This window comes from Chiloscyllium plagiosum, unplaced genomic scaffold (genome assembly GCF_037043375.1).
Source record: "Chiloscyllium plagiosum isolate Xiang-an unplaced genomic scaffold, Cpla_swu_hap1 HiC_scaffold_8, whole genome shotgun sequence".
NCBI lineage: Eukaryota > Metazoa > Chordata > Chondrichthyes > Orectolobiformes > Hemiscylliidae > Chiloscyllium > Chiloscyllium plagiosum.
In genome coordinates, this window is record NW_028270146.1 from 26,413,984 (window position 1) to 26,429,901 (window position 15,918).

The following is a 15,918-nucleotide window of genomic DNA, read 5'->3' on the forward strand; positions in this document are numbered from 1 at the left end:
CTAACAACTGAAATTAACTGGACTTATAGCTCCCATTGTTATCATGACAACGACTTGGCCGTTGAGAGTGGTCATGCCAACCACTCAGGAATCCTTTGCTCCTTAGTATATATTGTTGTGATTGTTTAAACATTGGCATTCTTATGTTTGTCCTGAAGAGTGCAAGCAAAATATCTCTCTTTTCAGCAGTAATCAAAACTTATTCATGAGCTCAAAAATGGAGGGATTACTCGACTCAACCAATACCAATTTCAGTAGGGGATCACTAAGATCACTGTTACAGCTAATAAGCAAATGTTTTCTATTATGTCCTGTGAACAAGAGAGGCATTTTTAATTTTTAAAGAGTCTTGATTGTTCAGAAATATCACTGCTTGCACATGACATCATCTTAACATATATAACGTGCTTGCTTCGCCACAACTAATTGATGTTCATTTTGAGTGTCTCAGCTCCTTCGACTTGAAATCATTTTCTTCTGAACACAATTTCCACTGTAGTGTTTTGGTACAGAGCTATCATCATTGATATGATTTAGAAAGTTCAACATTGCATCATTATTATTTCCTAAGAAATTCTGCTGTACAAGCTATACAAAAAGAGATGGACTGCCAGATTACCATAACTCAGATATTTATCACCTACTTGGACACGAGAGGTTAGACACCTTTGTTCACCATGAGTTAAAAGAAAACAGGTTATTATTTATTTTAATCACATATTTTAACCTGGTTTCTTGTTCTGTTTCCAGTGATTCAGCTTGTCTTCTTGCTGGCTATTGGCAAGAAATTAAAGCTGTGACATTCAAAACATGTCCTCCTACACATACATGTGGCTAATTTCTTGTAAAAACATTTGGCATGTCTGAAGCAAATAAAAATCCATACTTAGTCAACTCAAACCTTTAACATTTGTCCAAAACATATGAAATAGGAGGACGTGTGGGCCCTGCTCAGCTATTCAACAAGATTGTGATTTTGAATGTCAACCTTACTCTCTTTTCTAACCTCTGCATCACATGATTCTCTTAGAGTCCAAAAGTCCATTGATCACAGCCTTGTATATATTTGCTGACTGAGAAGGCACAATGCTCTAGGGGAATTCCAAGCTATCATAACCTTCTGAGTTAAGAAGTTTCTGTCATTCAAGTTTAGAAAATATACGTAGAAATTTGTCCCAATGGGACATTGTAGATATTTTGATGGAATGAGATTCATAGAACATAGAACATAGAACATAGAAGAATACAGCGCAGTACAGGCCCTTGGGCCCTCGATGTTGCGCCGATCCAAGCCCACCTAAACTACACTAACCCACTATCCTCCATATACCTATCCAATGCCCTCTTAAATGCCCATAAAGAGGGAGAGTCCACCACTGTTACTGGCAGGGCATTCCATGAACTAACGACTCGCTGAGTGAAGAACCTACCCCTAACATCAGTCCTATATCTACCCCCCCTTAATTTAAAGCTATGCCCCCTTGTAATACCCGACTCAATACGCGGGAAAAGGTTCATACTGTCGACCCTATCTAACCCCCTAATCATCTTGTACACCTCAATCAAGTCACCCCTAAACCTTCTTTTCTCTAGTGAAAACAGCCCCAAGTGCCTCAGTCTTTCCTCATACGATTTTCCTTCCATACCAGGCAACATCCTGGTAAACCTCCTCTGCACCCGTTCCAATGCCTCCACATCCTTCCTATAGTATGGCGACCAAAACTGCACACAATATTCCAGATGCGGCCGTACCAGAGTCTTATACAACTGCATCATGACCTCAGGACTCCGGAACTCAATTCCTCTACCAATAAAAGCCAGTACGCCATATGCCTTCCTCACCGCACTATTTACCTGGGTGGCAACTTTCAGAGATCTGTGTACATGGACACCAAGATCCCTCTGCTCATCCACACTACCAAGTATCCGACCATTAGCCCAGTACCCCATCTTTTTGTTATTCTTCCCAAAGTGAATCACCTCGCACTTAGCTACATTGAATTCCATCTGCCACCTTTCTGCCCAGCTCTGCAGCTTCTCTATATCCTGCTGTAACCTGCCACATGCTTCCTCACTGTCAACAACTCCTCCGACTTTCGTATCATCCGCAAACTTGCTCACCCAACCTTCTAACCCCTCTTCCAGGTCATTTATAAAAATGACAAACAGCAATGGTCCCAAAACAGATCCTTGCGGAACACCGCTAGTGACGGCACTCCATGAAGAAACTTTGCCATCAACTACTACCCTCTGTCTTCTTCCATCCAGCCAATTCCTAATCCAAACCTCCAACTCACCCTCAATGCCATATCTCCGTATTTTCTGCAGTAGCCTACCATGGGGAACCTTATCAAACGCCTTACTAAAATCCATATATACCACATCTACCGCTTTCCCCTCATCAACCTCCTTCGTCACCTTTTCAAAGAATTCAATAAGGTTTGTGAGGCACGACTTGCCCTTCACAAAACCATGCTGACTATCCTTGATCACATTATTCCTATCCAGATGTGCATAAATCCTATCCCTTACAAAAATCCATATATACCACATCTACCGCTTTCCCCTCATCAACCTCCTTCGTCATGTAAAACATGACGATGTAATGGACCATATGAGAATGAGAGAGAAGACACCAATCCAGCATGAGCATGTGAAGCGAAAGTGTATTTAATAGCCAACAATGCACAGATTTTAATAATGGAGTGTTATATCACATGAGGAGTTGAAGAGACTTGCTTAGAGATAAGGAGACAACAGCATCAGGAACAGTGTGTGTGTGTGTGTGTGTGCAGATAGCCAAAGACCAATATATTCTAATTTAGTAATTGAGCAGAGAACTGAAAAGGACCATTATTCTATGCAACTTAATACGTGTTGAATTGTCAAGTGCTTTTTTTGAGACTGGGGATGGGGGCATACATGGAGGTACTACTAGGGTGTTGTAAGAAGTGTGGATTGAAACTATCTTTAGAATGAGCCTGACCCCTGCAGGATCCTTTCACTGAGATGAACTGCAATGTATATAAGTCCTCCAATGTTCCGTTCCCTGGTTTTGTCTTTCCTTCACAATGATGAATGCAAAGAACTCAAGAGAAACCAAACCCTCTTAACCACACACTGAAAGTTATTTTTTGCATATCTGATTTTTAGGGGATTTCTGTGTATGTCAAAACATTTTAGCGAATGTTATAGACATCTGTTCTCTCACACACTTGTTTTATCTGTCCAATCTGTTTGGTCGTTGACCTCAAACTAGGCAAACAGTCCCTCGCAGCCCTTCATATGTAATTTGGAGTTTGTTGAACAATGAGATATTCCAAAGGCTGATAGCATACATTTATCTTTCCTTTTCTAGTGAGTGAAGCCTTCACCTATTTAATCTCGAACCAAATTGGTCACTGAGTTTTGATTATATTAGAATTTTGTGTGCACTTAGGAAGAAACAAAATACTTCAGAGAGATGGAACTATCTATCAATTTTCTTTGAACTTCCTACTGTTTAAAATCAACTTTTCCTCCATATTTCTTCTCTCAGATATTTTAGTCAAGAGTAGCATGGGCTGCAGAATAAATCTATGCAAATGCAGAAACACAGATCAACCCTAATCTAACTGAATGGTGGAAGGGGTTCACTAGCTGAATGACTGCCCTCTGTTTCTATATAACATGAATAAAAGTCTCAATACTCTTCTCAATAACTAAGTTTGATTTAGATTTGGTTAGAGAGACACACACTGTTTAAACTATGGAGCCCCAGTAAGATTTTGAGTGACTTTGGGAGAATATGGAAGGTTTATTAGATTAGGCTGATATTTACTGGATGAAATTCAGTGTAATAAAAAGTGAGTCGATATATTGTGGGAGTAAGAAGATGGAGACTATTGAGAGCAAATTTTGCAATTCCTTCATGTCCTTCTATGCAGCCGGTTTGTATCAGAAAAATGTTAAATAAATCAGATCTACATAAGATCAAGTTACATAAATTCTGACAATTGTTAATGTAATAAATTAAGTAACTAACTTGTAATTATTTATTGCAATAAGTGTATTTACAATGTAATAACTTTTGAATATTTAGTAATTTATTTGCAATAAATTCAGAATTTTATTATTGACAAATAAATAAATAGTTGTATTTATTGAATTTAAATCAATAAAGCAACAAAAGTCCATGGAAGTTTTACAAATTAAAGAAGCAATGAGGTTCTGATAAATTTGTTGGAGACAAGACTTATGCCACAGTTGGAGTGTTTGTGTGTTGTTTTGGGTGCTCCATTTTGAAAAGATTAATAAAGCTATGGAGGAAATACAATGCAGATTCACCAGGATGTAGCCAGGGATGAGGCAATGATAAGTGAAGAACATGGACGGTTTCACAAGAGAATAAGGAAGTATAATTTCCTTTGGTGAAGAGTCAATAGTGACAGAGTGTGAATTTTAAGATGTCAGTAAGGTATTCAGCAGAAGATCTTAGGACAAAAAAATGTTAGAGCATGTAACACTATGCCACAGTAAGTATTTGAACTAGAGACCATTGCTGAATTGGAGACCTGTAAAAGAAAGAATTTCTGTACACTGGAATCAGCAAATGATACAAGGTAACTGTGAGAAGACAGGGTAGTGAGGTAAGATTTGGACTGCTCTAACAGAAAGTGCACACAGGTACAATGGGATGAAGGACTTATTTCATCACTCCAAGCTCTGCGCATTTCTTTACAAAATGGGCCCACTCAGGCTACTTCACATCAAAAAGCATTTATCATCTGTTCTTACCTTCTGATGGTATTTACAGATTGCTATAGTACCCCTTCTTAGTTAGCAAACCTCCTACTTTTTTATACTTAGTAAATGTTGCTAATTGCTTCTCATACCCAGTGTTTGTACCTGGATCAGCCTTTTGGCAAACTTTTACCAGATATTGGCTAGTGTCATTTTCATGATGGGTTTCTCTCTGTGATGCCTTGTGAGTTTTTTTGCCTCATTAACTAAGTCCCCAATGATGTCTCGGAAGGGGCCAGTAGAGCTCAATGCAGCTGTCAATTTGATGATTCAATGACCATTGGGATAAGATGGCCACCAGCTACCTCAGATCACAGTTCAGACTCCAGCAGTTGGCATAGTCCAGTCACTGTGTCCCAGTATAGCTTCCATCTGTGACAACACAGTGTCTCACTCTGGACAAGAAGGCAGATTATTACCTGAATGGAGATAAATTGAGGTGCAACGAGCCCTGGATGTCCTTGCACACAAGTAGCTGAAGGTAAGCACACAGGTGCAAGAAGTGGTGAAGAAGGCAAATGGTATTTAGCCTTCATAGTGAGAGGATTCAAATACAGGAGCAGAAATGGCATGCTGTGTTAGTACAGGATTTTGGTGAGACTGTGCTTTGGTCTCCTTATCTGAGGAAAGATTTTCTGGCTGTGAAGGGAAGGCAATGAAGGTTTACCATACTGATTCCTTGGATGGCTGGACCTAGGTAGGAAGAGAGGCAAGTTTGATTTTGGACTATATTCACTTAGGATCTTATAGAAACCTATGAAATTCTAATAGGATTAGACAGTTAAATCAGGAAGATTGTTTCTGATGTCCAGGGATTCCAGAACAATGGATCATAGTTTAAGGTTACAGGATTAGTCACTTAGTACTGAGATGAAGAACAATATCTTCATCCAGAAAGTAGTGAATCTGGGGAACTGTTCAACAGAGAAAGCAGTTGAGGTCAAATATTATCAAGATGGAGTTAGATATCGTTCTTTGGACGAAAAGGATCAAAGGATCAGGGGAGAAAGTGGGAACAGGGGACTGGTCAGTCAACATCATATTAAATAGCAAAGTAGACCTGAGGGCCAAATAGCCAACACCTATTCCTATTTTCTTAGATTCTGTGTTTCATCTGGAGAAAGTGGCATTCAGACCTTTAGATCCTTCCTGTACCCTGTGCATTCTGAGAAGCCTTTCAGCTACAACCTCCTCACAGGAAGACTGAACTGTATCTGTGGGAAGTTGGTGCTGGTCCTGGTCTTGCTGGTGTCTGTGTCCCTCCTCCATTTCTCTGGGCCTTTGTTCCATCACAACCTTGCTGTTGTCTGGCCCATCGGTGATACTTGTAATGATCCTGTGTGGGGAGCAGAAGAAACAGAGCAGGTTGTTAGTAAAGGGAGCAATCCACATTTGCATCAACACAAATGACAATTTAACTTACTCCTCTCCGTGTGCCATGGAGCACTCTGACAAGACTGTGTGGACAAGACTGACAAGACTCTGGCTGCTTCTGTGTGGAACCTCGTTGTTGCACTTTATTCTGATGAATGCCAGTGATGCTTCAAAGCAACTGTAGGAGATTGTGAGTACTGACTCCTTGTGCTTCCAGCCCCACAACACCCAAGAAAGGCACCATTGCAAAACAAAAGAGCATGTTGCAAAATATGTACAATCCAAGATGATAGGAGATCAGTCCTGTGTCTCTGCACAGCCTATGCAACGTTGGTTATCTTCATGGTTTCTGGTTCATGGGTGAGACTTTAAAGACCAGCCAAGGTCTTTTCACAAAGCTGACTATCTTCAATCTGCAATAACCAATGATGATGTGCAGCTTGCTTGTGGCCAGGATTTGCTCCCCATGCAGTTGGACAATGCTTGTAATTCACTTACACCATGATATGATGGCAAAGAACTTCAGCCTGCAGTCTGCAGATACATGTTTGATGTTATAATGCCCTTCAAGGGCCTCCTGTTGCTCAGAAATGGAGCCTACATGCTAAAGATGAATACTGACTTGACCTAGTCTAGGTCTGGCCATAGCTATTTTCTATTCTTTTTACCCATTTAGGAATTGACAGATTGTGGAATGCAATCTGGATTTGCTCAGCATGGTAAGTTGCAGTTTCAGTCTGCCAATCAAGCCATCCCGTCCATCCCCAACACTCCCTGAGCCCCATCATTGCACTTTTGTCCTGCCTATCATCGTTGCCCCACAGATGTCCATTGAAGCCATGGTGGTGATGGCCAAAACACCCCTCCTGCAGCATCCCACATACCCTCATGGACTACTGGCCCTTCCCACCCCAGCACTCCTTCCTCCCCCATGTGTTGACCTGCCCAGATTCACCCATCTTGCCCCCTCTGCATCCCAGGTCGTTGTCTCCAATTCCCAGCCTTGAATTCTCACACTTCCCTATCACAGAAATGTCCCCTCTTGAGCCTTCACCTTTGCCTCCCCCCATCTCCAACAAACTGGGACAGACAGCCTCGCCCGGTGACTGGTCAGCCCCTTGACCCCATTTTCTGCAGCTCCACAAATTCCTTGAGTCATCACACAAGGCCTGCAAGAGTAGCCATCACTCCCTCTCCTGACTGCAGTGAGACAGATCCTTGACTCTGACCTTACATCCTCTCCTAATTTTCGTTTCACTTCGCAGATCTTTGAGCTCCACATGAGGCAGCAGCTTCAGAACCAGAAGTCAAGCTGTCCTGTGCTGACTGTCTGAGCCATGCAGCTTAGAGGGAACTTTGGCCCTGACTGCCCTTAGCAGCCAGATGACCATGCCCAAGCCCCTGCACTGAGAGTCAGATGCCCATGATAGTTGTACTGGGATCCCCAGACTCACAACAATACTCTTGACTTGACTGAGGATTCCTTCACTTGGAATTTAAGGAGTGACCACTTTTTGGAAGCATATGCCACGCGTTGGCTGCCGAGAATCCTGGGGCATGTTGTCGTTGTGAGATCGAGCACTATGCTGTACAGTAATATGTTCACCCCCTTGACTAATGGCTGCTGGTATGTGTGCATGCTGAACAGCAAGGCAAAGCAGAAGGACTGTAAACATTTTAAGGTGTGACTGAACAGATAAAGCAGCAGAAAGCAAGACAAGGTAGCGCAGGGGAACTGTGAGCAACAAAGCAGGCACAAAGCAAGTGAGTGCTAAGAGAGTGTGTGAGCAGACTTGGTCCAATCCTTGAGCTGGGTACTTGTCCCTGCACACCAAGTGTCCTTGTAGCAGCAATGTTGGATTATAGTGCAGAAGTGTACGATTAGTGAATCCAAACTGTGCCACGCTGATGTGATAGAATTTTACCCGTCCTGTGCAACGTTGTCTGTGGCTGCTAGTAGAGGGTGCCATGGGATGTTGATACTTTAACAATGATCTTCTGACTTAAATGTAGGATTATCTCCACTGAAGTACAGCTAACACTCAGCAAATATCAGAAGGAACAGGTCTCCTTACACCACAACTTCATGCACAGTTGGTTTTCTCCGGGATCAGGCAAAAGTGAGTACTGCAGATGCTGGAAATCAGAGTCTAGATTAGAGTGGTGCTGGTAAAGCACAGCAGGTCTGGCAGCATCCGAGAAGTAGGAAAATCAACGTTTCGGACAAAAGCCCGTCATCAGGAATGGAGGCATCAGGCATACTCCCACTAGTGGGAAGACACCAAGATTCATGGCAACATTGACAGGTAAATATTTTAAAAGATACCTATGATGGCACTTACCTCTATATGTGAATTGGATCCACTTGAATCACATCTGCATCATGTCTGGTCAGTGTTGGATTGTACTCCAAGGAATTTCAAACCTCATTTCCAATGCATATCCTTTTTTCTGTAAAAACATTATCTTTTTAAAGAAATTTTATCAAATTGGCTGAAGGCAATTTTCTGTCACCAAATCTATACTGGGTATGCTTCATTATGTTATCATTCATGTAATTCTTAATTCTAGAACTGTAGTACAGAAGATGACTAAAATACTAACTTTTTATCTAATTTACTTTTCCATCTTGTTTTCAAGGTGTTGAATTAACAACCCTTCAGTCCCATCAGGAATGCTACATCCTGTTTTGGATATGACATCATTTTATAATCTTGGTCTTCATGCAATAATGTGGTTGGTTTAATATAAAGATAGAATTTCGCTTATTTTCAAACTGGAAAATAAAAGCCAAGAGATTAGCAAGTCAGTGGCCTGCTCAACCATGAGAGAGAATTGACTGGAAAATTATTCCCAAAGGTTAGAGTGGGAAAATTTGGTGCATCAACATTAAGATGGTCCAATTTGACTGAATAGTCTGTTTCTATACTTAACATTCAATATGTGTAAACAGAGGTTGAGCTTTGACATGTGGATCTGTGTTTTGCATGAATTTCTTAGAAATCCAAAAGCAATGGTCAACTCTCATCAGCCAATGTCAAATGCACAGTGGCTTTCATAACTTAATATGTAAAAATTTATTTCGTTGCAATAGTGCAGGAAGCCTGCCCTAATCCCAGCATTAACCATCAACAGCTGACCTCCATTTACTGCCCCCAACGTAGACCTCCCCAGAGACCAAAGCACAGCTCCATCCACTTGTAGGATTAACAGCTGCATGGGAGACTGGGCATTTGTAGAGCATTGAAGTACTCACTGTAACTCTCTCCCTTATCTAAGGCTCATTATGTGGAATAAGGTCTGTGGCAACATTGGTTTAACAAGCATGTGCATTTTATCACTGTTAAATAAACTGTGGCCGCAAACATTCCGACGCCAGTTAAATTATAGGTTTGTTTTAAGATGAATGCCTGTTTCTGTCTTTCCTTTTTTCTTCTAAACATGGCCATAATTTCCATTCAGTAAATGAAATCTGTGCGGCCTAGTGTGGGAAAATGATTCAGTCAAGCTAATGTGGCAATTCAGTATGGCAGCTATTATCACTTTTGCTTGAAGGCAAGTTCTAATTCCTCTAGCCACTAACCACAGCTATTTTGAAGGTTTTGTATGCCCTACTTATTCATATATGCACATTTAACTGTTGTGGTTGTGACAGTTTGTGTATTGGGTACTCTTAGTAAAAATAAAGTCCTGCATAATCTGTCAGAAAAGATTTTGTAATCGTTTGACCATCCTGGAGGTTAACTCTTCATGTTGCTGGATTAGAGTGCTTTAGAACACAACATAAAATGGCTGCTGTTAGGCCTAACCTTAACATCTATTCCATTACATAACCTTCCCTTGATTTAAGGCCTCAGGTGGGCTGATGATGTTTATTTGATTTTAGGTTTGGAGACGGTACTGAAAGATTTATGGAGAAGTCCAGGCTTGGCAATAGATTAGGGACAGGTTGCTGGGAGTAAAATACTTCTTATTTGGTTAGGGAATACTGCACCAATTTAAACTAATATGAAGAGTGACTCTACAAATATACATATTGATCCAAAGTGAAAGGATGCTTTTGACACCTCTAGCTTACATTCAAGATCTCATTATCACATGGTGCTAATGACCTTTGCTTTTCTCCTCTTCTGTAAACTCTCCCTTTGTAGCTTAAACCTGGAAATTATAATGTGGGATATTATCATACAAACACTTAATGTGTTAATCAACTTCCTTTGTCCACATGTTTAACGGATGGTTTAAGCCATTTAAACGTGTTAATGCCTCATTAAAATAACAGATAGGGGAATTTGATGCAGAAGCATTCAGAGCTCCTCTGATAATATTGCACAACATCCTTAAGTCATAAAATGATTCTTGATGCTTTTCTTTGGCGTGCCTCCAATCTTTCAGTGTCCTTCTAATATTCCTGAAATTAGCCACAACTGATTAAATGTGGTCAGTGTGCAAGGTTTCACCAACTCCATAGATTTCTGTGCTCTTGGATCAACCAATATTTTCACACTGTCTGTTTGTGCAATGTGATTGTGAATTATTCCAAGGTCCAGAACTATGTGCTGAGGGATGCACCAAATCTTGGGTTTAGATGCTGCCAAGGGACAGTAGGGAAAGACCACTGCCTGAGGTCCTCCTACTAAGTTGAATGGGGGTCCATTCAATTATCAGGCCCTCCCAGTGCCTTGATTACATCTAAATATCGTCTTGTTCAAGTAAGAGATGTCTTTGATTTGTTTGAATAGAATCAACCTCCAATATTTGTGTGTATCCTTGGTATGTTACTATACAGAATTGAACTGCGTTTGTGACTATAATATAAAACATACACACACACAAATATGTATATAGTATATTTTTATTTCAAACATATACTATATATAGTATATGTTATTTACTAAAGAAATGGCACCACAAGGATATTGAACACTATGACTGTTACAAGTCTAATAAATCTGCCTGATAATATCCTGGTAAAGTAAGTATCTCTAAAATAAAAATGTACATACAGTGTGATTTAAGGCCATTCATTTTGTCTATCTTTTCCCATTATTGCCACTTGCCTACGTTCCCTTTGATGCTTACTAATTTGAATTATTTATGTCTTAATTATTACATTAGTTTCTATGAAACTTTTCATTATTTGTTTTTGATACTTTGAATCAATCTGTTTGGATGTGTTATACCACACCTCTGGATAAGTTGGGTCTTGACCTCAGTCCATTCTGGCCCAGAGATAGAGTTACTAATTTAACCAATCTGTTATGACACATTTCTGCAACTATCATATGCTGAGGTGGGGCTCAAACCTGAACCTTCTGGCTTAGAGGTAGGGACAATATCAATGCTCAGGACCTTCTCTTATTGTCTGTATTATGTTTAATTAATAGTCATCATTCCACTTACATCATTCCTACCATGCTGCCTTTGCTTCCCATCCTCGGTCCCACATGATTCAGCATCTATTCCATTTTGAGACTGAACATTGGAATCTGATCATTTTATTGGGTGACCAACTCAAATGGTAAAGTACTTTAAGTGTTCACTTTTGAAGGAACGAGTGCTCAATGAAATAACTTATCATTGCAGTAAATCTGCACTGATTTAAAATAAGGTCGTCTTGAACATATCCCAGTCTGCAATTAGCCTTTTTTGATGAATTCACACTCGAGTACTTTAACTGAATACTCAACATATACTCAGCATATTAAAAGTGTAACAACAAGGAAATAACATATAATGTGTTGTACTGATCCTATCTATTATGTAGTTTTTCTGTCATACCCACAATGATCCTTGTGTGTCTCAACTTGAAGCCAAGATATCGAGCTGCTAAGGATATATTGCCATTTGGTGTTTTGGCGCTGATGTGACAAAAGTTCCAATGGTTTTTACAACAGAATTTACTGCTGTTGAAATTAAATTGGATTAATGCATATGCTTGCGATTCTTTGTGGGATTTTCAGCTGGGACCCAAGTATATCAAACCTTAATGAGATTTAAGGAGCGAACTCTGTTAAACTACAACAGAAGAATGGTCAAGTGTCTTAAAGGAATCATTTTTGAAAACTGCAAAATTCATCAGGCAGGTGGCTCTTTTGCCACCAACTACTTTTTAAAATAGAAAGTGCCTTATTGGTACAGTATATCAGCCTCACAAGTCATTTCTGGGTACAATGGCTCTGCACACAACACATGATGAAAAATGTTGCAAGGTTGAAGTGCAATTGGTGGGAGTGAGGATTCAAAGAGCTTTCCAGAAATAGGTAGTGCATTGTAAAACACATTGTAATGATATTATTCTATCATGAAGCCATGCTTTGCATATTCCTTAATATTTTTGCTCCAATTACTCCAAACACTTAGCAATGTATGAGTGAAGACAATTTCGTCATCAGTAAAAAGGAACATTTTTATATTTACTAATTTTGTGAAAGTTTTGCAATATTCATTAAGGACAAACACCCTGTTGCCGTCATTGACTCAAAATTCCATGAAACTCCATGAGGCCGATATCCCGGCTGGATGAACTGACCAGATTTGGCAGTGCCCTGTTAAACTTTGTGAAAACCGAAAGAAGTGCAGAAGCTGTAAATCAGAAACAAAAACAGAACTTGCCAGAAAAGCTCAGCAGGCCTGGCAGCATCTGTGCAGAGAAATCAGAGTTGATGTTTCAGATCTGAATGACCCTTCTTCACAGCTGCCAGCTTTGAGGAAGGGTCACCTGACCCAAAACATTTACAGATGCTGCCAGAGCTACAGAGCTTTTCCAGCACCCTGTGTTTTTGCAGTTAAACTTTGTGAAGTTAAAAAATCACACAATACCGGGTTATAATCCAACAAGTTTATTTGGAATCACTAGCTTTCAAAGCACTGCTTCTTCATCAGGTGGCTGACAACCACCTAATGAAGAAGCAGCACTTTGAAAGCTAGTGATTCCAAATAAACTTGTTGGATTATAACCTGGTATTGTGTGATTTTTCACTTTGTCCGCCCCAGTCCAACACTGGCATCTCCACATCAATGCTTTGTGAAGTTAGTTTGAACATTGTGTAATGAAAGAACATCCACCTACTTCGCTCTCTTTGTAAAATAGCCAAAACACGTTCTCCTTTTTGGATAATAAAATAAAACAAAGAACTGCAGATGCTGAAGATCTGAAACAAAATCAGAAATTGCTGGAGAAACTCTGCAAGTGTGGCAGCATCTGTGGAGAGAGAAAGCAGAGTTAACGTTTTGAGTCCAGTTCTGAAGAAGGTCAATGGATTGAAACACAAACTCTGCTTTCTCTCTACAGATGTTGCCAGACCTGCTGAGTTTCTCCAGCAATTTTTGATTTTGTTTTTCCTTTTTGGGAGTTCACTGCGATATATTTCAAATACCTAGTTTGTTTCGGAGCAATGGAGAGATGGCATAAATATGAAACAAGTTTACCCATGTTGTTTAAAATATCTCCGCAATTATGATTGCCTATTCCAAGCTTTTCCCAGCTCTAGCTTCTAACAGATTCTGTGTGGTTTGTGTTTACTTTGCTCTGAATCTGCCTTATCAAAATTATCAAAAATCAAACATACTGGCAATGGATCAGTTCCCAAATTCACACCATCAAGCATGAGAATAAAAGCAAAGCACTGCAAATGCTGGAGGCCAGCATTCCCTCTCATCTTTTTCCCCAGCTGCATAGATCTCTATATATGGCAGCGACTTCCAGACTTGGGGCTGACTGCTGTGCGTGGTACCTTGGCGCGACTGCACAAATGCGCAGCCGCATAGCTTAGAGAGAAGACTGAAGACTGGCAATAAAAGCAGAAATTGATGGAGAAACTCAGCAAGTTCTGGTAGAGCCTGTGGAGGATGAAACAGAGTTAATGTTTCAAGACCAATTTAACTTCTTCAGGCAAGATCAAACACTCCGTTCATCCTTTTCTGTCTGTGCATTTGTTTGTCATCTTCATCTATCCATCCGCCATTGTCACTCATTCATTATGCAAGCCAGCTCACTGACATACCCATAATTCAGCATCTCGTTAATTCCCTCTATGTCTTTTTCTTCCATGCTTGTGGGAAAACAGAGGATAGAATAAAAGGTAGAGCCAGAGAATCAGGTGTAACCCAAAAGCCATTTCTTAATTGTCAGCTGTAGAGAAGGAGGCCGATGTGGGTTTTGCTTTGAGCAGGATATTGTATCTAGTGCAGCTTACAGTATTGAAGAATCCAGCAGATGTTTCTTTTAGCTGTTATCTGCAAATGCTATGTTTGCAGGCATATACGTATCTGGGCTCACATTAAACTATTAGGTTGTAAAGAATAGCATACTTCTATTAACATGCTTCAAGTTGTCCTTGGATAAGATGGAGGATGAGACCTTCATACCACCAAATTACATGCTATGATATAGTGCTGATATCATAAGCATGCCTCTTAAAGATATTTAAACATACAGAATGTGAGACCTAACACAAAGTCATCAGAAGAAGTTTTGAGGAAGGGTAGGTAGACCTGAAAATTTAAAGCTGATTTCTCTCTACAGATGTTGCCAAACCTGCTGAGAATTTCCAGCAATTTCTGTTTATACTTTAGATTTCCAGCATCTGCCATTTTTTTCGTTTTTTTTGACTATTATTGGAGTGTTCTTTGTTGCTTTCTTCATGTGTGACTCCGATGCAGTATATTGGTCTCAGCTGGCTTCTGTTCCTTTGCAGTGTAGCACCATGCCTTGGGATGGGATGATTGCATGGTTTAGAAACCTATGCTAATATTCAAATATTTGCTTTAGTTTCTCAAGATTGTTTTTCTCACCCAATGTAGCATTTTGGTAGGTGTTGATCTGCTTGTTTATGATGTGTCTCTTTCACTCCCCTCTGACTTTGAGGAAGAATGTCCAGTCTCTTGGAATGATGAGACAATTGGATGATGAGCAAAGCCATTCATGCTTACCTCGTATGCGTAGTTTGTGTGTGGAGACTGCTGTGTTGGTAAATTGAGGAACAATGGGAAATTTGGTGAGTAATAGGAACGTAAGAACAGGAGGAGGCCATTCAGCCTTCAAGCTGGTTCTGCCTTTTAATGAGATCATGCCTGGTCTGTGACCTAACTACATATATCTGCCTTTGGTTCTTTTCCCTAAATACCTTAGTTTTTAAAAATATCCAGCTCAGGCTTTAAACTATCAATTGATCTAGCATCAACTTCCATTTGTGGAAGCAAGTTCCAAATCTCTATCACCTCTTATTTGTAGAAATGCTTTCTAACGTCTCTGAAGAACGGTCTGGCCTTAACTTTTAGACCATGTCCCCTTGTTCTAGAATTTCCTCCATTGCTTATTTTGATTTACCCTTTTATTCCTCATTAGTGTCTTGAAGATTCCATCAGATCACGCCTTACCCTTCTAAATTCTGGAGGACACCAACCTAATTTGTATACTCTCTGCTCATTACTTAACCCCCGAAGTCCAGGCATTTATTTTGTTTACCCATGGTTATACTCCCTCCAAGGCCTGTAAATCCTTCCTTAGATGTTATGCCCACAACTGCTTACAGTACTCCAAGTAGGGTCTAAGCAGGGTTTTGTATAACTGCAGCATAACTTCTGCACCCATCCTTTCCTGTCCTCTTGATATGAAGACTAGCATTCCATTAGCTTTGCTGATTATTTTCTGCACCAGTTGCTGGCATTTTAAAGATCGATGCACCTGAACTCTCAAATCTGTTTGGACAGTTACTGAAGTTAACTTCATATCATCTAGAAAGTACTCTGATCTATCCC

The 15,918-nt window shown here is 40.1% G+C and overlaps 1 long non-coding RNA gene across 1 annotated transcript; it reads right to left on the reverse strand.

Annotated features, from left to right (window-relative positions):
* Window positions 1–6,015: 6,015 nt before the first annotated feature.
* LOC148149366 (uncharacterized) lies at window positions 6,016–8,849 on the reverse strand. Its single transcript, XR_015757752.1, has 3 exons — window positions 8,761–8,849; window positions 8,499–8,607; window positions 6,016–6,118 (listed from the first exon to the last, which is right to left on the reverse strand). It is a non-coding gene; the product is annotated as an uncharacterized LOC148149366 (long non-coding RNA).
* Between the last annotated feature and the right edge of the window lie 7,069 nt (window positions 8,850–15,918).